The 24,287-nt window shown below is 47.7% G+C and overlaps 1 protein-coding gene across 1 annotated transcript in view; it reads left to right on the top strand.

Moving 5' to 3' along the window:
- CFAP92 (cilia and flagella associated protein 92 (putative)) overlaps positions 1–24,287 on the top strand; it is a 219,265-nt gene that overhangs the window by 114,529 nt on the left and 80,449 nt on the right. The window lies entirely within an intron of this gene.

Raw genomic sequence — 24,287 nt, 5'->3', positions numbered from 1 at the left:
TGCAGGGCACAACTGTGCCAGGAGCTTTGCCTCCCAACCCTGGAGTATCTTGTCCTTCTTGAAATGTGAAGAGGAACCCTCTTATGTGTAATTCCTTTCCCCTGGCCCTGGAGTTCATCTTAGAGAAAGAACTGTGTGTGTGTGTTAACATTTTGCTTAAGCTGCTGAAGGCACGGATGCCATATGATGTCCAAGCAACACAGGAGACAAACTAACCTGTGTGAGAAAATGTGCGTAGAGGGGAAGAGAACAGGAGACTGAGAAGCTGGTGAGGTGATGGAAGGTCAGGTGCATGTGGCCTGAATGGCCAAGGGCCTCCCTCAGCCCATACCAACCAAAAAGGCTTAAAAACGCCAACATCTGAGGTGTGCCTTGAACTCGTAGTGTGTATGAGTGAAGCCCACCCATGGGCTGTGTGGGTGAAGCCACTGCCTGGCCCTCCCACCCCAATCTCTAGTAAAAGTCGTCTTAGAAGTCTCTAAGTTTTATATATGTGCCTTCTTTATGAAAATCGACAAGGAGGTGGTGGTTTTTTTCTGTCAGTGTTCAAGTTTTTAGCTTTCTCAAAAGAACCGGTTCTTTGATTTATCAATCAGTCTACTTTTCCTGCTTTCCTAATTCATTAACTTCAACTTTTACAATTTTATTTATTTATTTATTTTTGGCTGTGTTGGGTCTTCGTTGCTGTGTGGGCTTTCTCTAGTGGCGGTAAGTGGGGGCTACTCTTCGTTGTGGTGCGCGGGCTTCTCATTGTGGTGGCTTCTCTTGTTGTAGAGCATGGGCTCTAGGCACGCGGGCTTCAGTAGTTGTGGCATGTGGGCTCAGTAGTTGTAGCTCACGGGCTCTAGAGCGCAGGCTCGGTAGTTGTGGTTCGCGGGCTCTAGAGCGCAGGCTCAGTAGTTGTGGTGCACGGGCTTAGTTGCTCTGCGGCATGTGGGATCTTCCTGGACCAGGGCTCGAACCCACGCCCCCTGCGTTGGCAGGTGGATTCTAAACTACTGTGCCACCAGGGAAGCCCCAGAAGTAGAATTTTTTTTCAATCTTTAAAATATATATATATATATATATATATATATTTATGGCTGCGTTGGGTCTTCGTTGCTGCACGTGGGCTTTCTCTAGTTGTGGCGAGTGGGCGCTACTCTTCGTTTCGGTGCACGGGCTTCTCACTGCGGTGGCCTGTCTTGTTGTGGAGCACAGGCTCTAGGCGTGTGGGCTCAGTAGTTCTGGCTCGCAGGCTGTAGAGCTCAGGCTCAGTAGTTGTGGCACACAGGCTTAGTTATTCCGTGGCACGTGGGATATTCCTGCACCAGGGCTCGAGCCCATATCCCCTGCATTGGCAGGTGGATTCTTACCCACTGCACCACGAGGGAAGCCACAGAAGTAGAATTTTTGGGTCATTTAATAAGTTTATGTTTAACATTTTAAGAAACTGTCAAGCAGTTTTTCACCATAGTTCCACCATTTTATGTCACCAAACGCAATGCACGAGGGTTCCAGTTTCTCCACATCCTCACAAATGCTGGTTGCTGTCAATTTTTTTTTTTTTTTTTTTTTTTTGCGGTACGCAGCCATCTCACTGTTGTGGCCTCTCCCGTTGCGGAGCACAGACTCCAGACAAGCAGGCTCAGAGGCCATGGCTCACGGGCCCAGCCGCTCCATGGCATGTGGGATCTTCCCGAATTGGGGAACGAACCCGTGTCCCCTGCATCGGCAGGCAGACTCTCAACCACTGCGCCACCAGGGAAGCCCAGTGCGTGTTTGTTTTATATATGTGTTTATACGTATTTTTCTGTGTATGTGTTCATGTGAAACGCCTAACTTATATCTCCTACCCCACTTTCTTTTTGGTAACCCTAGCTTTAATCTGAAAGTCGGTGACTCTGTTTCTGTTTGGTATACTAGTTCAGTTGTATGTATGTTTCCCTTCCTGTTATAAGTGATATTATATGCTATGGGTCCTCCTCTGTCTGTCTGACTTCACTCAGTGTTTGGGCATCCCAGGTCCATCCACGTTGCTTCTGATGGCATTATTTCATTCTTTTTGCTGGCTGAGTAACAGTTCCTCGTATACACGTAGGACCTCCTGTTTATGTATTCATCACTCGCTGGACTACTTGTTTGTGTGTCTTGGCGATTGTAAATAGTGCTGCAGTGAACGTTGGGGTGCTTGTGTCTTTTTGAATTATGGATTTTCCGGAGTAGCGCCCAGGAGTGGACATGCAGTAGTATAGGTTCGCTCTCTCCTTAGTTTTCTAGGAACTGGGATACAGTGCTTTCTAGTGGCGGTCACCAATGTACATTTCCACTCACCGAGTTGGAAGGTTCCCTTTTCTCCACACTCATTCCCCATCGATTGTTTGTAGACTTTTTGATGCTGGCCATACCGCCTGCTGCGAGATGATGCCACTTTAGAATTTTGATATGCATTTCTCGGATAATCAGCGACTTTCTGCTTCCTGTCGTGGTCGGGGTTTTTCTTTTTAAACAGTGTGAGTAAACGTTCCCTCCTGAAATTTGGCTTCTTGAAAGTCTGTGTTTTTCGAATGTGTTTTCGGTTACCTAACCCAGGTCATTTTTGAAGACACGTGTTATTAAAAGCCCCACAGGCTCTGTGAGTATTAGGTGCCCTGAAGCACCGGTTGTAAAGTTGTTGTTCCGCGAAACGTCCACAAGGCGGCAGCATTTCTTCGTGGCCAGCTCTAGTTTGTTGGCAACCAAAAGCCTTAGGAAGAGTCATCTTACTAGGCTGTGAATTAGAGGGGAAGGTGCCAGAGGCAACACCCAAGGGCTTGTGTGTCACTACCTCTTCCCTGTTAAGCTTCACGCCCCCGAAAAGTCCAAACCCTGGCTAAAGCTGCGGGTGCTGCGGTGTGTAGGTGGGGTGACTCCTGGCAAGGAGGCCGGATGTGGGAAGCCCACCAGCAGCAGCCGTGGAGGCTCGGTCACGGTTTGAATCCCCTGCAGCCTAGATGGTCCCCCATGGTTGGGGTGCACTTGGCTTCCTTTTAGCTCTCGGAAGGCCCACCTAGGTTCTGAAGGTTTGGTTCCCCCCACAAAGGAAGAGACAGGACAGCTTTAAGGGGCTGCATCTGCAGGCACGTCCTCTTCACGTCTCTCGGCTCCACCTCAGTGCACCCTTGGGACCCCAGGCTGCTCAGGCTGCTGGGATGTGACACCAGCGCCTATCACCGGGGCCCGAGGCGAAAAGCATGCCCATTTCTTTCCTTTTACTTTCTTTTTCAGCTTAATTCTGATGGTATGTTGTACTGGAGTTGATTTCCAAAGTGGGGTTTGGTGTAGTGTACAGCAAGCTGATTGAGTTACACATGTAATACAGCTACTGTTTTTCGGATTCCTTTTCCGTATAGGTTATTGCAGAACGTTGACTAGAGGTCCTGGTGTTGTACAGTAGTCCTTGTCGAGTGCGTGTTTTATATATATGTTTATAGGTATTTTTCTGTGTATGTGTTCATGTGAACCGCCTAACTTATATCTCCTACCCCACTTTCTTTTTGGTAACCCTAGGTTTATTGAGAAAGTCGGTGACTCTGTTTCTGTTTAGTAAACTAGTTCAGTTGTATGTATGTTTCCCTTCCTCCTATAAGTGATATTATATGCTGTGGGTCCTCCTCTGTCTGACTGACTTCACTCAGTGTTTGGGCATCCCGGGTCCATCCATGTTGCTTCTAATGGCATTATTTCATCCTTTATCCTGGCTGAGTAACGGTCCCTTGTATACACGTAGGACCTGCTGTTTAGGTATTCATCACTCGCTGGCCTATTTGTTTCTGTGTCTTGGCGTTTGTAAATAGTGCCGCAAAGAACGTTGGGGTGCTTGTGTCTTTCTGAATTATGCATTTTCCCGAGTAATGCCCAGGAGTGGGCGTGCAGAAGTATAGGGTCGCTCTCTCTTTAGTTTTCTAGGAACTGGGATACAGTGCTTTCTAGTGGCGGTCACCAATGTACATTTCCACTCACCGAGTTGGAAGGTTCCCTTTTCTCCGCGCTCATTCCCCATCGATTGTTTGTAGACTTTTTGACGCTGGCCGTTCTTCCCGCTGTGAGGCGACGCCTCGTTACACGTTGGATTGGCATTTGTCAAATAATGAGTGATATGCATCTTGTCGTGGTGTGTATTTTTTTATTTTAAACAGTGTGAGTAAACTTTCCCTCTTCAAATTTGGCTTTTTGAGGGTGTGTGTGTTTCTAATTTATTTTTCGGTTGCCTAACCCAGGTGATTTTTGAGCACACGTGTCGTTAAAAGCCCCACAGGCTTCCTGAATATGATGTGCCCTTAAGCACCGGTTGTAAAGTTGTTGTTACGGGAAACGTCCACAAGGCGGCAGCATTTCTTCATGCCCAGCTCTGGTTCCTCGGCAACCAAAAGGTTTAGGGGGAGTCATGGCGCTGGGCTGTGAATTAGAGGGGAAGGTGCCAGAGGCAACACCCAAGGGCTTGTGTGTCACTACCTCTTCCCTGTTAAGCTTCTACGCCCCCGAAAATTCGAAACCCTGGCTAAAGCTGCGGGTGCTGCGGTGTGTAGGTGGGGTGACGCCTGGCAAGGAGGCCGGATGTGGGAAGCCCACCAGCAGCAGCCGTGGAGGCTCGGTCACGGTTTGAATCCCCTGCAGCCTAGATGGTCCCCCATGGTTGGGGTGCACTTGGCTTCCTTTTAGCTCTCGGAAGGCCCACCTAGGTTCTGAAGGTTTGGTTCCCCCCACAAAGGAAGAGACAGGACAGCTTTAAGGGGCTGCATCTGCAGGCACGTCCTCTTCACGTCTCTCGGCTCCACCTCAGTGCACCCTTGGACCCCAGGCTGCTCAGCCTGCTGGGATGTGACACCAGCGCCTATCACCGGGGCCCGAGGTGAAAAGCATGCCCATTTCTTTCCTTTTACTTTCTTTTTCAGCTTAATTCTGATGGTATGTTGTACTAGCGTTGATTTCCAAAGTGGGGTTTGGTGTAGGTGTACAGCAAGCTGATTGAGTTACACACGAAATACAGCTACTGTTTTTCGGATTCCTTTTCCGTATAGGTTATTGCAGAACATTGAATAGAGGTCCTGGTGTTGTACAGTAGTCCTTGTCGAGTGCGTGTTATATATATATATATATATATATATATATATATGTTTATAGGTATTTTTCTGTGTATGTGTTCATGTGAAACGCCTAACTTATATCTCCTACCCCACTTTCTTTTTGGTAACCCTAGCTTTAATCTGAAAGTCGGTGACTCTGTTTCTGTTTGGTATACTAGTTCAGTTGTATGTATGTTTCCCTTCCTGTTATAAGTGATATTATATGCTATGGGTCCTCCTCTGTCTGTCTGACTTCACTCAGTGTTTGGGCATCCCAGGTCCATCCACGTTGCTTCTGATGGCATTATTTCATTCTTTTTGCTGGCTGAGTAACAGTTCCTCGTATACACGTAGGACCTCCTGTTTATGTATTCATCACTCGCTGGACTACTTGTTTGTGTGTCTTGGCGATTGTAAATAGTGCTGCAGTGAACGTTGGGGTGCTTGTGTCTTTTTGAATTATGGATTTTCCGGAGTAGCGCCCAGGAGTGGACATGCAGTAGTATAGGTTCGCTCTCTCCTTAGTTTTCTAGGAACTGGGATACAGTGCTTTCTAGTGGCGGTCACCAATGTACATTTCCACTCACCGAGTTGGAAGGTTCCCTTTTCTCCACACTCATTCCCCATCGATTGTTTGTAGACTTTTTGATGCTGGCCATACCGCCTGCTGCGAGATGATGCCACTTTAGAATTTTGATATGCATTTCTCGGATAATCAGCGACTTTCTGCTTCCTGTCGTGGTCGGGGTTTTTCTTTTTAAACAGTGTGAGTAAACGTTCCCTCCTGAAATTTGGCTTCTTGAAAGTCTGTGTTTTTCGAATGTGTTTTCGGTTACCTAACCCAGGTCATTTTTGAAGACACGTGTTATTAAAAGCCCCACAGGCTCTGTGAGTATTAGGTGCCCTGAAGCACCGGTTGTAAAGTTGTTGTTCCGCGAAACGTCCACAAGGCGGCAGCATTTCTTCGTGGCCAGCTCTAGTTTGTTGGCAACCAAAAGCCTTAGGAAGAGTCATCTTACTAGGCTGTGAATTAGAGGGGAAGGTGCCAGAGGCAACACCCAAGGGCTTGTGTGTCACTACCTCTTCCCTGTTAAGCTTCACGCCCCCGAAAAGTCCAAACCCTGGCTAAAGCTGCGGGTGCTGCGGTGTGTAGGTGGGGTGACTCCTGGCAAGGAGGCCGGATGTGGGAAGCCCACCAGCAGCAGCCGTGGAGGCTCGGTCACGGTTTGAATCCCCTGCAGCCTAGATGGTCCCCCATGGTTGGGGTGCACTTGGCTTCCTTTTAGCTCTCGGAAGGCCCACCTAGGTTCTGAAGGTTTGGTTCCCCCCACAAAGGAAGAGACAGGACAGCTTTAAGGGGCTGCATCTGCAGGCACGTCCTCTTCACGTCTCTCGGCTCCACCTCAGTGCACCCTTGGGACCCCAGGCTGCTCAGGCTGCTGGGATGTGACACCAGCGCCTATCACCGGGGCCCGAGGCGAAAAGCATGCCCATTTCTTTCCTTTTACTTTCTTTTTCAGCTTAATTCTGATGGTATGTTGTACTGGAGTTGATTTCCAAAGTGGGGTTTGGTGTAGTGTACAGCAAGCTGATTGAGTTACACATGTAATACAGCTACTGTTTTTCGGATTCCTTTTCCGTATAGGTTATTGCAGAACGTTGACTAGAGGTCCTGGTGTTGTACAGTAGTCCTTGTCGAGTGCGTGTTTTATATATATGTTTATAGGTATTTTTCTGTGTATGTGTTCATGTGAACCGCCTAACTTATATCTCCTACCCCACTTTCTTTTTGGTAACCCTAGGTTTATTGAGAAAGTCGGTGACTCTGTTTCTGTTTAGTAAACTAGTTCAGTTGTATGTATGTTTCCCTTCCTCCTATAAGTGATATTATATGCTGTGGGTCCTCCTCTGTCTGACTGACTTCACTCAGTGTTTGGGCATCCCGGGTCCATCCATGTTGCTTCTAATGGCATTATTTCATCCTTTATCCTGGCTGAGTAACGGTCCCTTGTATACACGTAGGACCTGCTGTTTAGGTATTCATCACTCGCTGGCCTATTTGTTTCTGTGTCTTGGCGTTTGTAAATAGTGCCGCAAAGAACGTTGGGGTGCTTGTGTCTTTCTGAATTATGCATTTTCCCGAGTAATGCCCAGGAGTGGGCGTGCAGAAGTATAGGGTCGCTCTCTCTTTAGTTTTCTAGGAACTGGGATACAGTGCTTTCTAGTGGCGGTCACCAATGTACATTTCCACTCACCGAGTTGGAAGGTTCCCTTTTCTCCGCGCTCATTCCCCATCGATTGTTTGTAGACTTTTTGACGCTGGCCGTTCTTCCCGCTGTGAGGCGACGCCTCGTTACACGTTGGATTGGCATTTGTCAAATAATGAGTGATATGCATCTTGTCGTGGTGTGTATTTTTTTATTTTAAACAGTGTGAGTAAACTTTCCCTCTTCAAATTTGGCTTTTTGAGGGTGTGTGTGTTTCTAATTTATTTTTCGGTTGCCTAACCCAGGTGATTTTTGAGCACACGTGTCGTTAAAAGCCCCACAGGCTTCCTGAATATGATGTGCCCTTAAGCACCGGTTGTAAAGTTGTTGTTACGGGAAACGTCCACAAGGCGGCAGCATTTCTTCATGCCCAGCTCTGGTTCCTCGGCAACCAAAAGGTTTAGGGGGAGTCATGGCGCTGGGCTGTGAATTAGAGGGGAAGGTGCCAGAGGCAACACCCAAGGGCTTGTGTGTCACTACCTCTTCCCTGTTAAGCTTCTACGCCCCCGAAAATTCGAAACCCTGGCTAAAGCTGCGGGTGCTGCGGTGTGTAGGTGGGGTGACGCCTGGCAAGGAGGCCGGATGTGGGAAGCCCACCAGCAGCAGCCGTGGAGGCTCGGTCACGGTTTGAATCCCCTGCAGCCTAGATGGTCCCCCATGGTTGGGGTGCACTTGGCTTCCTTTTAGCTCTCGGAAGGCCCACCTAGGTTCTGAAGGTTTGGTTCCCCCCACAAAGGAAGAGACAGGACAGCTTTAAGGGGCTGCATCTGCAGGCACGTCCTCTTCACGTCTCTCGGCTCCACCTCAGTGCACCCTTGGACCCCAGGCTGCTCAGCCTGCTGGGATGTGACACCAGCGCCTATCACCGGGGCCCGAGGTGAAAAGCATGCCCATTTCTTTCCTTTTACTTTCTTTTTCAGCTTAATTCTGATGGTATGTTGTACTAGCGTTGATTTCCAAAGTGGGGTTTGGTGTAGGTGTACAGCAAGCTGATTGAGTTACACACGAAATACAGCTACTGTTTTTCGGATTCCTTTTCCGTATAGGTTATTGCAGAACATTGAATAGAGGTCCTGGTGTTGTACAGTAGTCCTTGTCGAGTGCGTGTTATATATATATATATATATATATATATATATATATGTTTATAGGTATTTTTCTGTGTATGTGTTCATGTGAAACGCCTAACTTATATCTCCTACCCCACTTTCTTTTTGGTAACCCTAGCTTTAATCTGAAAGTCGGTGACTCTGTTTCTGTTTGGTATACTAGTTCAGTTGTATGTATGTTTCCCTTCCTGTTATAAGTGATATTATATGCTATGGGTCCTCCTCTGTCTGTCTGACTTCACTCAGTGTTTGGGCATCCCAGGTCCATCCACGTTGCTTCTGATGGCATTATTTCATTCTTTTTGCTGGCTGAGTAACAGTTCCTCGTATACACGTAGGACCTCCTGTTTATGTATTCATCACTCGCTGGACTACTTGTTTGTGTGTCTTGGCGATTGTAAATAGTGCTGCAGTGAACGTTGGGGTGCTTGTGTCTTTTTGAATTATGGATTTTCCGGAGTAGCGCCCAGGAGTGGACATGCAGTAGTATAGGTTCGCTCTCTCCTTAGTTTTCTAGGAACTGGGATACAGTGCTTTCTAGTGGCGGTCACCAATGTACATTTCCACTCACCGAGTTGGAAGGTTCCCTTTTCTCCACACTCATTCCCCATCGATTGTTTGTAGACTTTTTGATGCTGGCCATACCGCCTGCTGCGAGATGATGCCACTTTAGAATTTTGATATGCATTTCTCGGATAATCAGCGACTTTCTGCTTCCTGTCGTGGTCGGGGTTTTTCTTTTTAAACAGTGTGAGTAAACGTTCCCTCCTGAAATTTGGCTTCTTGAAAGTCTGTGTTTTTCGAATGTGTTTTCGGTTACCTAACCCAGGTCATTTTTGAAGACACGTGTTATTAAAAGCCCCACAGGCTCTGTGAGTATTAGGTGCCGTGAAGCACCGGTTGTAAAGTTGTTGTTCCGCGAAACGTCCACAAGGCGGCAGCATTTCTTCGTGGCCAGCTCTAGTTTGTTGGCAACCAAAAGCCTTAGGAAGAGTCATCTTACTAGGCTGTGAATTAGAGGGGAAGGTGCCAGAGGCAACACCCAAGGGCTTGTGTGTCACTACCTCTTCCCTGTTAAGCTTCACGCCCCCGAAAAGTCCAAACCCTGGCTAAAGCTGCGGGTGCTGCGGTGTGTAGGTGGGGTGACTCCTGGCAAGGAGGCCGGATGTGGGAAGCCCACCAGCAGCAGCCGTGGAGGCTCGGTCACGGTTTGAATCCCCTGCAGCCTAGATGGTCCCCCATGGTTGGGGTGCACTTGGCTTCCTTTTAGCTCTCGGAAGGCCCACCTAGGTTCTGAAGGTTTGGTTCCCCCCACAAAGGAAGAGACAGGACAGCTTTAAGGGGCTGCATCTGCAGGCACGTCCTCTTCACGTCTCTCGGCTCCACCTCAGTGCACCCTTGGGACCCCAGGCTGCTCAGGCTGCTGGGATGTGACACCAGCGCCTATCACCGGGGCCCGAGGCGAAAAGCATGCCCATTTCTTTCCTTTTACTTTCTTTTTCAGCTTAATTCTGATGGTATGTTGTACTGGAGTTGATTTCCAAAGTGGGGTTTGGTGTAGTGTACAGCAAGCTGATTGAGTTACACATGTAATACAGCTACTGTTTTTCGGATTCCTTTTCCGTATAGGTTATTGCAGAACGTTGACTAGAGGTCCTGGTGTTGTACAGTAGTCCTTGTCGAGTGCGTGTTTTATATATATGTTTATAGGTATTTTTCTGTGTATGTGTTCATGTGAACCGCCTAACTTATATCTCCTACCCCACTTTCTTTTTGGTAACCCTAGGTTTATTGAGAAAGTCGGTGACTCTGTTTCTGTTTAGTAAACTAGTTCAGTTGTATGTATGTTTCCCTTCCTCCTATAAGTGATATTATATGCTGTGGGTCCTCCTCTGTCTGACTGACTTCACTCAGTGTTTGGGCATCCCGGGTCCATCCATGTTGCTTCTAATGGCATTATTTCATCCTTTATCCTGGCTGAGTAACGGTCCCTTGTATACACGTAGGACCTGCTGTTTAGGTATTCATCACTCGCTGGCCTATTTGTTTCTGTGTCTTGGCGTTTGTAAATAGTGCCGCAAAGAACGTTGGGGTGCTTGTGTCTTTCTGAATTATGCATTTTCCCGAGTAATGCCCAGGAGTGGGCGTGCAGAAGTATAGGGTCGCTCTCTCTTTAGTTTTCTAGGAACTGGGATACAGTGCTTTCTAGTGGCGGTCACCAATGTACATTTCCACTCACCGAGTTGGAAGGTTCCCTTTTCTCCGCGCTCATTCCCCATCGATTGTTTGTAGACTTTTTGACGCTGGCCGTTCTTCCCGCTGTGAGGCGACGCCTCGTTACACGTTGGATTGGCATTTGTCAAATAATGAGTGATATGCATCTTGTCGTGGTGTGTATTTTTTTATTTTAAACAGTGTGAGTAAACTTTCCCTCTTCAAATTTGGCTTTTTGAGGGTGTGTGTGTTTCTAATTTATTTTTCGGTTGCCTAACCCAGGTGATTTTTGAGCACACGTGTCGTTAAAAGCCCCACAGGCTTCCTGAATATGATGTGCCCTTAAGCACCGGTTGTAAAGTTGTTGTTACGGGAAACGTCCACAAGGCGGCAGCATTTCTTCATGCCCAGCTCTGGTTCCTCGGCAACCAAAAGGTTTAGGGGGAGTCATGGCGCTGGGCTGTGAATTAGAGGGGAAGGTGCCAGAGGCAACACCCAAGGGCTTGTGTGTCACTACCTCTTCCCTGTTAAGCTTCTACGCCCCCGAAAATTCGAAACCCTGGCTAAAGCTGCGGGTGCTGCGGTGTGTAGGTGGGGTGACGCCTGGCAAGGAGGCCGGATGTGGGAAGCCCACCAGCAGCAGCCGTGGAGGCTCGGTCACGGTTTGAATCCCCTGCAGCCTAGATGGTCCCCCATGGTTGGGGTGCACTTGGCTTCCTTTTAGCTCTCGGAAGGCCCACCTAGGTTCTGAAGGTTTGGTTCCCCCCACAAAGGAAGAGACAGGACAGCTTTAAGGGGCTGCATCTGCAGGCACGTCCTCTTCACGTCTCTCGGCTCCACCTCAGTGCACCCTTGGACCCCAGGCTGCTCAGCCTGCTGGGATGTGACACCAGCGCCTATCACCGGGGCCCGAGGTGAAAAGCATGCCCATTTCTTTCCTTTTACTTTCTTTTTCAGCTTAATTCTGATGGTATGTTGTACTAGCGTTGATTTCCAAAGTGGGGTTTGGTGTAGGTGTACAGCAAGCTGATTGAGTTACACACGAAATACAGCTACTGTTTTTCGGATTCCTTTTCCGTATAGGTTATTGCAGAACATTGAATAGAGGTCCTGGTGTTGTACAGTAGTCCTTGTCGAGTGCGTGTTATATATATATATATATATATATATATATATATATGTTTATAGGTATTTTTCTGTGTATGTGTTCATGTGAAACGCCTAACTTATATCTCCTACCCCACTTTCTTTTTGGTAACCCTAGCTTTAATCTGAAAGTCGGTGACTCTGTTTCTGTTTGGTATACTAGTTCAGTTGTATGTATGTTTCCCTTCCTGTTATAAGTGATATTATATGCTATGGGTCCTCCTCTGTCTGTCTGACTTCACTCAGTGTTTGGGCATCCCAGGTCCATCCACGTTGCTTCTGATGGCATTATTTCATTCTTTTTGCTGGCTGAGTAACAGTTCCTCGTATACACGTAGGACCTCCTGTTTATGTATTCATCACTCGCTGGACTACTTGTTTGTGTGTCTTGGCGATTGTAAATAGTGCTGCAGTGAACGTTGGGGTGCTTGTGTCTTTTTGAATTATGGATTTTCCGGAGTAGCGCCCAGGAGTGGACATGCAGTAGTATAGGTTCGCTCTCTCCTTAGTTTTCTAGGAACTGGGATACAGTGCTTTCTAGTGGCGGTCACCAATGTACATTTCCACTCACCGAGTTGGAAGGTTCCCTTTTCTCCACACTCATTCCCCATCGATTGTTTGTAGACTTTTTGATGCTGGCCATACCGCCTGCTGCGAGATGATGCCACTTTAGAATTTTGATATGCATTTCTCGGATAATCAGCGACTTTCTGCTTCCTGTCGTGGTCGGGGTTTTTCTTTTTAAACAGTGTGAGTAAACGTTCCCTCCTGAAATTTGGCTTCTTGAAAGTCTGTGTTTTTCGAATGTGTTTTCGGTTACCTAACCCAGGTCATTTTTGAAGACACGTGTTATTAAAAGCCCCACAGGCTCTGTGAGTATTAGGTGCCCTGAAGCACCGGTTGTAAAGTTGTTGTTCCGCGAAACGTCCACAAGGCGGCAGCATTTCTTCGTGGCCAGCTCTAGTTTGTTGGCAACCAAAAGCCTTAGGAAGAGTCATCTTACTAGGCTGTGAATTAGAGGGGAAGGTGCCAGAGGCAACACCCAAGGGCTTGTGTGTCACTACCTCTTCCCTGTTAAGCTTCACGCCCCCGAAAAGTCCAAACCCTGGCTAAAGCTGCGGGTGCTGCGGTGTGTAGGTGGGGTGACTCCTGGCAAGGAGGCCGGATGTGGGAAGCCCACCAGCAGCAGCCGTGGAGGCTCGGTCACGTTTTGAATCCCCTGCAGCCTAGATGGTCCCCCATGGTTGGGGTGCACTTGGCTTCCTTTTAGCTCTCGGAAGGCCCACCTAGGTTCTGAAGGTTTGGTTCCCCCCACAAAGGAAGAGACAGGACAGCTTTAAGGGGCTGCATCTGCAGGCACGTCCTCTTCACGTCTCTCGGCTCCACCTCAGTGCACCCTTGGGACCCCAGGCTGCTCAGGCTGCTGGGATGTGACACCAGCGCCTATCACCGGGGCCCGAGGCGAAAAGCATGCCCATTTCTTTCCTTTTACTTTCTTTTTCAGCTTAATTCTGATGGTATGTTGTACTGGAGTTGATTTCCAAAGTGGGGTTTGGTGTAGTGTACAGCAAGCTGATTGAGTTACACATGTAATACAGCTACTGTTTTTCGGATTCCTTTTCCGTATAGGTTATTGCAGAACGTTGACTAGAGGTCCTGGTGTTGTACAGTAGTCCTTGTCGAGTGCGTGTTTTATATATATGTTTATAGGTATTTTTCTGTGTATGTGTTCATGTGAACCGCCTAACTTATATCTCCTACCCCACTTTCTTTTTGGTAACCCTAGGTTTATTGAGAAAGTCGGTGACTCTGTTTCTGTTTAGTAAACTAGTTCAGTTGTATGTATGTTTCCCTTCCTCCTATAAGTGATATTATATGCTGTGGGTCCTCCTCTGTCTGACTGACTTCACTCAGTGTTTGGGCATCCCGGGTCCATCCATGTTGCTTCTAATGGCATTATTTCATCCTTTATCCTGGCTGAGTAACGGTCCCTTGTATACACGTAGGACCTGCTGTTTAGGTATTCATCACTCGCTGGCCTATTTGTTTCTGTGTCTTGGCGTTTGTAAATAGTGCCGCAAAGAACGTTGGGGTGCTTGTGTCTTTCTGAATTATGCATTTTCCCGAGTAATGCCCAGGAGTGGGCGTGCAGAAGTATAGGGTCGCTCTCTCTTTAGTTTTCTAGGAACTGGGATACAGTGCTTTCTAGTGGCGGTCACCAATGTACATTTCCACTCACCGAGTTGGAAGGTTCCCTTTTCTCCGCGCTCATTCCCCATCGATTGTTTGTAGACTTTTTGACGCTGGCCGTTCTTCCCGCTGTGAGGCGACGCCTCGTTACACGTTGGATTGGCATTTGTCAAATAATGAGTGATATGCATCTTGTCGTGGTGTGTATTTTTTTATTTTAAACAGTGTGAGTAAACTTTCCCTCTTCAAATTTGGCTTTTTGAGGGTGTGTGTGTTTCTAATTTATTTTTCGGTTGCCTAACCCAGGTGATTTTTGAGCACACGTGTCGTTAAAAGCCCCACAGGCTTCCTGAATATGATGTGCCCTTAAGCACCGGTTGTAAAGTTGTTGTTACGGGAAACGTCCACAAGGCGGCAGCATTTCTTCATGCCCAGCTCTGGTTCCTCGGCAACCAAAAGGTTTAGGGGGAGTCATGGCGCTGGGCTGTGAATTAGAGGGGAAGGTGCCAGAGGCAACACCCAAGGGCTTGTGTGTCACTACCTCTTCCCTGTTAAGCTTCTACGCCCCCGAAAATTCGAAACCCTGGCTAAAGCTGCGGGTGCTGCGGTGTGTAGGTGGGGTGACGCCTGGCAAGGAGGCCGGATGTGGGAAGCCCACCAGCAGCAGCCGTGGAGGCTCGGTCACGGTTTGAATCCCCTGCAGCCTAGATGGTCCCCCATGGTTGGGGTGCACTTGGCTTCCTTTTAGCTCTCGGAAGGCCCACCTAGGTTCTGAAGGTTTGGTTCCCCCCACAAAGGAAGAGACAGGACAGCTTTAAGGGGCTGCATCTGCAGGCACGTCCTCTTCACGTCTCTCGGCTCCACCTCAGTGCACCCTTGGACCCCAGGCTGCTCAGCCTGCTGGGATGTGACACCAGCGCCTATCACCGGGGCCCGAGGTGAAAAGCATGCCCATTTCTTTCCTTTTACTTTCTTTTTCAGCTTAATTCTGATGGTATGTTGTACTAGCGTTGATTTCCAAAGTGGGGTTTGGTGTAGGTGTACAGCAAGCTGATTGAGTTACACACGAAATACAGCTACTGTTTTTCGGATTCCTTTTCCGTATAGGTTATTGCAGAACATTGAATAGAGGTCCTGGTGTTGTACAGTAGTCCTTGTCGAGTGCGTGTTATATATATATATATATATATATATATGTTTATAGGTATTTTTCTGTGTATGTGTTCATGTGAAACGCCTAACTTATATCTCCTACCCCACTTTCTTTTTGGTAACCCTAGCTTTAATCTGAAAGTCGGTGACTCTGTTTCTGTTTGGTATACTAGTTCAGTTGTATGTATGTTTCCCTTCCTGTTATAAGTGATATTATATGCTATGGGTCCTCCTCTGTCTGACTGACTTCACTCAGTGTTTGGGCATCCCAGGTCCATCCACGTTGCTTCTGATGGCATTATTTCATTCTTTATCCTGGCTGAGTAACAGTTCCTCGTATACACGTAGGACCTCCTGTTTATGTATTCATCACTCGCTGGACTACTTGTTTGTGTGTCTTGGCGATTGTAAATAGTGCTGCAGTGAACGTTGGGGTGCTTGTGTCTTTTTGAATTATGGATTTTCCGGAGTAGCGCCCAGGAGTGGACATGCAGTAGTATAGGTTCGCTCTCTCCTTAGTTTTCTAGGAACTGGGATACAGTGCTTTCTAGTGGCGGTCACCAATGTACATTTCCACTCACCGAGTTGGAAGGTTCCCTTTTCTCCACACTCATTCCCCATCGATTGTTTGTAGACTTTTTGATGCTGGCCATACCGCCTGCTGCGAGATGATGCCACTTTAGAATTTTGATATGCATTTCTCGGATAATCAGCGACTTTCTGCTTCCTGTCGTGGTCGGGGTTTTTCTTTTTAAACAGTGTGAGTAAACGTTCCCTCCTGAAATTTGGCTTCTTGAAAGTCTGTGTTTTTCGAATGTGTTTTCGGTTACCTAACCCAGGTCATTTTTGAAGACACGTGTTATTAAAAGCCCCACAGGCTCTGTGAGTATTAGGTGCCCTGAAGCACCGGTTGTAAAGTTGTTGTTCCGCGAAACGTCCACAAGGCGGCAGCATTTCTTCGTGGCCAGCTCTAGTTTGCTGGCAACCAAAAGCCTTAGGAAGAGTCATCTTACTAGGCTGTGAATTAGAGGGGAAGGTGCCAGAGGCAACACCCAAGGGCTTGTGTGTCACTACCTCTTCCCTGTTAAGCTTCACGCCCCCGAAAAGTCCAAACCCTGGCTAAAGCTGCGGGTGCTGCCCTGTGTAGGTGGGGTGACTCCTGGCAAGGAGGCCGGATGTGGGAAGCCCACCAGCAGCAGCCGTGGAGGCTCGGTCACGGTTTGAATCTCCTGCAGCCTAGATGGTCCCCCATGGTTGGGGTGCACTTGGCTTCCTTTTAGCTCTTGGAAGGCCCACCTAGGTTCTGAAGGTTTGGTTCCCCCCACAAAGGAAGAGACAGGACAGCTTTAAGGGGCTGCATCTGCAGGCACGTCCTCTTCACGTCTCTCGGCTCCACCTCAGTGCACCCTTGGGACCCCAGGCTGCTCAGGCTGCTGGGATGTGACACCAGCGCCTATCACCGGGGCCCGAGGCGAAAAGCATGCCCATTTCTTTCCTTTTACTTTCTTTTTCAGCTTAATTCTGATGGTATGTTGTACTGGAGTTGATTTCCAAAGTGGGGTTTGGTGTAGTGTACAGCAAGCTGATTGAGTTACACATGTAATACAGCTACTGTTTTTCGGATTCCTTTTCCGTATAGGTTATTGCAGAACGTTGACTAGAGGTCCTGGTGTTGTACAGTAGTCCTTGTCGAGTGCGTGTTTTATATATATGTTTATAGGTATTTTTCTGTGTATGTGTTCATGTGAACCGCCTAACTTATATCTCCTACCCCACTTTCTTTTTGGTAACCCTAGGTTTATTGAGAAAGTCGGTGACTCTGTTTCTGTTTAGTAAACTAGTTCAGTTGTATGTATGTTTCCCTTCCTCCTATAAGTGATATTATATGCTGTGGGTCCTCCTCTGTCTGACTGACTTCACTCAGTGTTTGGGCATCCCGGGTCCATCCATGTTGCTTCTAATGGCATTATTTCATCCTTTATCCTGGCTGAGTAACGGTCCCTTGTATACACGTAGGACCTGCTGTTTAGGTATTCATCACTCGCTGGCCTATTTGTTTCTGTGTCTTGGCGTTTGTAAATAGTGCCGCAAAGAACGTTGGGGTGCTTGTGTCTTTCTGAATTATGCATTTTCCCGAGTAATGCCCAGGAGTGGGCGTGCAGAAGTATAGGGTCGCTCTCTCTTTAGTTTTCTAGGAACTGGGATACAGTGCTTTCTAGTGGCGGTCACCAATGTACATTTCCACTCACCGAGTTGGAAGGTTCCCTTTTCTCCGCGCTCATTCCCCATCGATTGTTTGTAGACTTTTTGACGCTGGCCGTTCTTCCCGCTGTGAGGCGACGCCTCGTTACACGTTGGATTGGCATTTGTCAAATAATGAGTGATATGCATCTTGTCGTGGTGTGTATTTTTTTATTTTAAACAGTGTGAGTAAACTTTCCCTCTTCAAATTTGGCTTTTTGAGGGTGTGTGTGTTTCTAATTTATTTTTCGGTTGCCTAACCCAGGTGATTTTTGAGCACACGTGTCGTTAAAAGCCCCACAGGCTTCCTGAATATGATGTGCCCTTAAGCACCGGTTGTAAAGTTGTTGTTACGGGAAACGTCCACAAGGCGGCAGCATTTCTTCATGCCCAGCTCTGGTTCCTCGGCAACCAAAAGGTTTAGGGGGAGTCATGGCGCTGGGCTGTGAATTAGAGGGGAAGGTGCCAGAGGCAACACCCAAGGGCTTGTGTGTCACTACCTCTTCCCTGTTAAGCTTCACGCCCCCGAAAAGTCCAAACCCTGGCTAAAGCTGCGGGTGCTGCCCTGTGTAGGTGGGGTGACTCCTGGCAAGGAGGCCCCATGTGGGAAGCCCACCAGCAGCAGCCGTGGAGGCTCGGTCACGGTTTGAATCTCCTGCAGCCTAGATGGTCCCCCATGGTTGGGGTGCACTTGGCTTCCTTTTAGCTCTTGGAAGGCCCACCTAGTTTCTGAAGGTTTGGTTCCCCCCACAAAGGAAGAGACAGGACAGCTTTAAGGGGCTGCATCTGCAGGCACGTCCTCTTCACGTCTCTCGGCTCCACCTCAGTGCACCCTTGGACCCCAGGCTGCTCAGCCTGCTGGGATGTGACACCAGCGCCTATCACCGGGGCCCGAGGCGAAAAGCATGCCCATTTCTTTCCTTTTACTTTCTTTTTCAGCTTAATTCTGATGGTATGTTGTACTGGAGTTGATTTCCAAAGTGGGGTTTGGTGTAGTGTACAGCAAGCTGATTGAGTTACACATGTAATACAGCTACTATTTTTCGGATTCCTTTTCCGTATAGGTTATTGCAGAACGTTGACTAGAGGTCCTGGTGTTGTACAGTAGTCCTTGTCGAGTGCGTGTTTTATATATATGTTTATAGGTATTTTTCTGTGTATGTGTTCATGTGAACCGCCTAACTTATATCTCCTACCCCACTTTCTTTTTGGTAACCCTAGGTTTATTGAGAAAGTCGGTGACTCTGTTTCTGTTTAGTAAACTAGTTCAGTTGTATGTATGTTTCCCTTCCTCCTATAAGTGATATTATATGCTGTGGGTCCTCCTCTGTCTGACTGACTTCACTCAGTGTTTGGGCATCCCGGGTCCATCCATGTTGCTTCTAATGGCATTATTTCATCCTTTATCCTGGCTGAGTAACGGTCCCTTGTATACACGTAGGACCTGCTGTTTAGGTATTCATCACTCGCTGGCCTATTTGTTTCTGTGTCTTGGCGTTTGTAAATAGTGCCGCAAAGAACGTTGGGGTGCTTGTGTCTTTCTGAATTATGCATTTTCCCGAGTAATGCCCAGGAGTGGGCGTGCAGAAGTATAGGGTCGCTCTCTCTTTAGTTTTCTAGGAACTGGGATACAGTGCTTTCTAGTGGCGGTCACCAATGTACATTTCCACTCACCGAGTTGGAAGGTTCCCTTTTCTCCGCGCTCATTCCCCATCGATTGTTTGTAGACTTTTTGACGCTGGCCGTTCTTCCCGCTGTGAGGCGACGCCTCGTTACACGTTGGATTGGCATTTGTCAAATAATGAGTGATATGCATCTTGTCGTGGTGTGTATTTTTTTATTTTAAACAGTGTGAGTAAACTTTCCCTCTTCAAATTTGGCTTTTTGAGGGTGTGTGTGTTTCTAATTTATTTTTCGGTTGCCTAACCCAGGTGATTTTTGAGCACACGTGTCGTTAAAAGCCCCACAGGCTTCCTGAATATGATGTGCCCTTAAGCACCGGTTGTAAAGTTGTTGTTACGGGAAACGTCCACAAGGCGGCAGCATTTCTTCATGCCCAGCTCTGGTTCCTCGGCAACCAAAAGGTTTAGGGGGAGTCATGGCGCTGGGCTGTGAATTAGAGGGGAAGGTGCCAGAGGCAACACCCAAGGGCTTGTGTGTCACTACCTCTTCCCTGTTAAGCTTCTACGCCCCCGAAAATTCGAAACCCTGGCTAAAGCTGCGGGTGCTGCGGTGTGTAGGTGGGGTGACGCCTGGCAAGGAGGCCGGATGTGGGAAGCCCACCAGCAGCAGCCGTGGAGGCTCGGTCACGGTTTGAATCCCCTGCAGCCTAGATGGTCCCCCATGGTTGGGGTGCACTTGGCTTCCTTTTAGCTCTCGGAAGGCCCACCTAGGTTCTGAAGGTTTGGTTCCCCCCACAAAGGAAGAGACAGGACAGCTTTAAGGGGCTGCATCTGCAGGCACGTCCTCTTCACGTCTCTCGGCTCCACCTCAGTGCACCCTTGGACCCCAGGCTGCTCAGCCTGCTGGGATGTGACACCAGCGCCTATCACCGGGGCCCGAGGTGAAAAGCATGCCCATTTCTTTCCTTTTACTTTCTTTTTCAGCTTAATTCTGATGGTATGTTGTACTAGCGTTGATTTCCAAAGTGGGGTTTGGTGTAGGTGTACAGCAAGCTGATTGAGTTACACACGAAATACAGCTACTGTTTTTCGGATTCCTTTTCCATATAGGTTATTGCAGAACATTGAATAGAGGTCCTGGTGTTGTACAGTAGTCCTTGTCGAGTGCGTGTTATATATATATATATATATATATATGTTTATAGGTATTTTTCTGTGTATGTGTTCATGTGAAACGCCTAACTTATATCTCCTACCCCACTTTCTTTTTGGTAACCCTAGCTTTAATCTGAAAGTCGGTGACTCTGTTTCTGTTTGGTATACTAGTTCAGTTGTATGTATGTTTCCCTTCCTGTTATAAGTGATATTATATGCTATGGGTCCTCCTCTGTCTGTCTGACTTCACTCAGTGTTTGGGCATCCCAGGTCCATCCACGTTGCTTCTGATGGCATTATTTCATTCTTTTTGCTGGCTGAGTAACAGTTCCTCGTATACACGTAGGACCTCCTGTTTATGTATTCATCACTCGCTGGACTACTTGTTTGTGTGTCTTGGCGATTGTAAATAGTGCTGCAGTGAACGTTGGGGTGCTTGTGTCTTTTTGAATTATGGATTTTCCGGAGTAGCGCCCAGGAGTGGACATGCAGTAGTATAGGTTCGCTCTCTCCTTAGTTTTCTAGGAACTGGGATACAGTGCTTTCTAGTGGCGGTCACCAATGTACATTTCCACTCACCGAGTTGGAAGGTTCCCTTTTCTCCACACTCATTCCCCATCGATTGTTTGTAGACTTTTTGATGCTGGCCATACCGCCTGCTGCGAGATGATGCCACTTTAGAATTTTGATATGCATTTCTCGGATAATCAGCGACTTTCTGCTTCCTGTCGTGGTCGGGGTTTTTCTTTTTAAAGAGTGTGAGTAAACTTTCCCTCCTGAAATTTGGCTTCTTGAAAGTCTGTGTTTTTCGAATGTGTTTTCGGTTACCTAACCCAGGTCATTTTTGAAGACACGTGTTATTAAAAGCCCCACAGGCTCTGTGAGTATTAGGTGCCCTGAAGCACCGGTTGTAAAGTTGTTGTTCCGCGAAACGTCCACAAGGCGGCAGCATTTCTTCGTGGCCAGCTCTAGTTTGTTGGCAACCAAAAGCCTTAGGAAGAGTCATCTTACTAGGCTGTGAATTAGAGGGGAAGGTGCCAGAGGCAACACCCAAGGGCTTGTGTGTCACTACCTCTTCCCTGTTAAGCTTCACGCCCCCGAAAAGTCCAAACCCTGGCTAAAGCTGCGGGTGCTGCCCTGTGTAGGTGGGGTGACTCCTGGCAAGGAGGCCGGATGTGGGAAGCCCACCAGCAGCAGCCGTGGAGGCTCGGTCACGTTTTGAATCTCCTGCAGCCTAGATGGTCCCCCATGGTTGGGGTGCACTTGGCTTCCTTTTAGCTCTCGGAAGGCCCACCTAGGTTCTGAAGGTTTGGTTCCCCCCACAAAGGAAGAGACAGGACAGCTTTAAGGGGCTGCATCTGCAGGCACGTCCTCTTCACGTCTCTCGGCTCCACCTCAGTGCACCCTTGGGACCCCAGGCTGCTCAGCCTGCTGGGATGTGACACCAGCGCCTATCACCGGGGCCCGAGGCGAAAAGCATGCCCATTTCTTTCCTTTTACTTTCTTTTTCAGCTTAATTCTGATGGTATGTTGTACTGGAGTTGATTTCCAAAGTGGGGTTTGGTGTAGTGTACAGCAAGCTGATTGAGTTACACATGTAATACAGCTACTATTTTTCGGATTCCTTTTCCGTATAGGTTATTGCAGAACGTTGACTAGAGGTCCTGGTGTTGTACAGTAGTCCTTGTCGAGTGCGTGTTTTATATATATGTTTATAGGTATTTTTCTGTGTATGTGTTCATGTGAACCGCCTAACTTATGTCTCCTACCCCACTTTCTTTTTGGTAACCCTAGGTTTATTGAGAAAGTCGGTGACTCTGTTTCTGTTTAGTAAACTAGTTCAGTTGTATGTATGTTTCCCTTCCTCCTATAAGTGATATTATATGCTGTGGGTCCTCCTCTGTCTGACTGACTTCACTCAGTGTTTGGGCATCCCGGGTCCATCCATGTTGCTTCTAATGGCATTATTTCATCCTTTATCCTGGCTGAGTAACGGTCCCTTGTATACACGTAGGACCTGCTGTTTATGTATTCATCACTCGCTGGCCTATTTGTTTCTGTGTCTTGGCGTTTGTAAATAGTGCCGCAAAGAACGTTGGGGTGCTTGTGTCTTTCTGAATTATGCATTTTCCCGAGTAATGCCCAGGAGTGGGCGTGCAGAAGTATAGGGTCGCTCTCTCTTTAGTTTTCTAGGAACTGGGATACAGTGCTTTCTAGTGGCGGTCACCAATGTACATTTCCACTCACCGAGTTGGAAGGTTCCCTTTTCTCCGCGCTCATTCCCCATCGATTGTTTGTAGACTTTTTGACGCTGGCCGTTCTTCCCGCTGTGAGGCGACGCCTCGTTACACGTTGGATTGGCATTTGTCAAATAATGAGTGATATGCATCTTGTCGTGGTGTGTATTTTTTTATTTTAAACAGTGTGAGTAAACTTTCCCTCTTCAAATTTGGCTTTTTGAGGGTGTATGTGTTTCTAATTTATTTTTCGGTTGCCTAACCCAGGTGATTTTTGAGCACACGTGTCGTTAAAAGCCCCACAGGCTTCCTGAATATGATGTGCCCTTAAGCACCGGTTGTAAAGTTGTTGTTACGGGAAACGTCCACAAGGCGGCAGCATTTCTTCATGCCCAGCTCTGGTTCCTCGGCAACCAAAAGGTTTAGGGGGAGTCATGGCGCTGGGCTGTGAATTAGAGGGGAAGGTGCCAGAGGCAACACCCAAGGGCTTGTGTGTCACTACCTCTTCCCTGTTAAGCTTTTACGCCCCCGAAAATTCGAAACCCTGGCTAAAGCTGCGGGTGCTGCCCTGTGTAGGTGGGGTGACGCCTGGCAAGGAGGCCGGATGTGGGAAGCCCACCAGCAGCAGCCGTGGAGGCTCGGTCACGGTTTGAATCCCCTGCAGCCTAGATGGTCCCCCATGGTTGGGGTGCACTTGGCTTCCTTTTAGCTCTCGGAAGGCCCACCTAGGTTCTGAAGGTTTGGTTCCCCCCACAAAGGAAGAGACAGGACAGCTTTAAGGGGCTGCATCTGCAGGCACGTCCTCTTCACGTCTCTCGGCTCCACCTCAGTGCACCCTTGGACCCCAGGCTGCTCAGCCTGCTGGGATGTGACACCAGCGCCTATCACCGGGGCCCGAGGTGAAAAGCATGCCCATTTCTTTCCTTTTACTTTCTTTTTCAGCTTAATTCTGATGGTATGTTGTACTAGTGTTGATTTCCAAAGTGGGGTTTGGTGTAGGTGTACAGCAAGCTGATTGAGTTACACACGAAATATAGCTACTGTTTTTCGGATTCCTTTTCCGTATAGGTTATTGCAGAACATTGAATAGAGGTCCTGGTGTTGTACAGTAGTCCTTGTCGAGTGCGTGTTATATATATATATATATATATGTTTATAGGTATTTTTCTGTGTATGTGTTCATGTGAAACGCCTAACTTATATCTCCTACCCCACTTTCTTTTTGGTAACCCTAGCTTTAATCTGAAAGTCGGTGACTCTGTTTCTGTTTGGTATACTAGTTCAGTTGTATGTATGTTTCCCTTCCTGTTATAAGTGATATTATATGCTATGGGTCCTCCTCTGTCTGTCTGACTTCACTCAGTGTTTGGGCATCCCAGGTCCATCCACGTTGCTTCTGATGGCATTATTTCATTCTTTTTGCTGGCTGAGTAACAGTTCCTCGTATACACGTAGGACCTCCTGTTTATGTATTCATCACTCGCTGGACTACTTGTTTGTGTGTCTTGGCGATTGTAAATAGTGCTGCAGTGAACGTTGGGGTGCTTGTGTCTTTTTGAATTATGGATTTTCCGGAGTAGCGCCCAGGAGTGGACATGCAGTAGTATAGGTTCGCTCTCTCCTTAGTTTTCTAGGAACTGGGATACAGTGCTTTCTAGTGGCGGTCACCAATGTACATTTCCACTCACCGAGTTGGAAGGTTCCCTTTTCTCCACACTCATTCCCCATCGATTGTTTGTAGACTTTTTGATGCTGGTCATACCGCCTGCTGCGAGATGATGCCACTTTAGAATTTTGATATGCATTTCTCGGATAATCAGCGACTTTCTGCTTCCTGTCGTGGTCGGGGTTTTTCTTTTTAAACAGTGTG

This window comes from Pseudorca crassidens, chromosome 10, assembly GCF_039906515.1.
Source record: "Pseudorca crassidens isolate mPseCra1 chromosome 10, mPseCra1.hap1, whole genome shotgun sequence".
Classification (NCBI taxonomy): domain Eukaryota; kingdom Metazoa; phylum Chordata; class Mammalia; order Artiodactyla; family Delphinidae; genus Pseudorca; species Pseudorca crassidens.
Note: the sequence above shows the minus strand (reverse complement) of the source record. Positions and strands in the feature narration are given on the sequence as shown.